This window comes from Fulmarus glacialis, unplaced genomic scaffold (assembly GCF_000690835.1).
Source record: "Fulmarus glacialis isolate BGI_N327 unplaced genomic scaffold, ASM69083v1 scaffold42923, whole genome shotgun sequence".
Classification (NCBI taxonomy): Eukaryota; Metazoa; Chordata; class Aves; order Procellariiformes; family Procellariidae; genus Fulmarus; species Fulmarus glacialis.
In genome coordinates this window covers 14,771-15,368 of record NW_009203203.1, presented here as the reverse complement: position 1 = coordinate 15,368, position 598 = coordinate 14,771, and positions in this window count along the sequence as shown.

Sequence of the window (598 nt, the reverse complement as noted above, 5' to 3'; positions counted from 1 at the left end):
CCTTTGGCCAGTTTGGGTCAGCTGTCTTGGCTGTGCTCCCTTCCCAGCTTCTTGTGCATCTGGCAGATCATGGGAAGCTGAAAAGTCCTTGAGTCGCGTAAACACTACTTAGCAACAACTAAAACATCCGTGTGTTACTAACATTTTTCTCATACTAAATCCAAAACACAGCACTACAACAGCTACTAGGCAGAAAATTAACTCTATCCCAGCTGAAAACAGGGCAGATGGCTATAAAACTACCAATGTGTTGCAGCCGTGTAAATGCAAAATTGATCCTGAAATAAATCCAAGAGAGATTATAAAATACTAATACCACATTACAAGGCTCAGGTAACTGCCTGAAATGCTAGACTCTAGCTAAGATCTTTCCATGAAATGAAATGAAATCTAAGGAGAGCACCTGCAGGAAAAAAAAAAGCCTTCCTATTTCCTACTTCATGACATTATTATAACAGCACTCAGATTAATTAGGAAAATAAAAATTTAAATAAATATACCTAACATGGCCCTGTTCTATATTCCCCAAATCCAGCTCCCTTAACAAAGGGCTGTTTGAACATCTGAAGAATTATTAATTAAATACGATCCTCAGAAC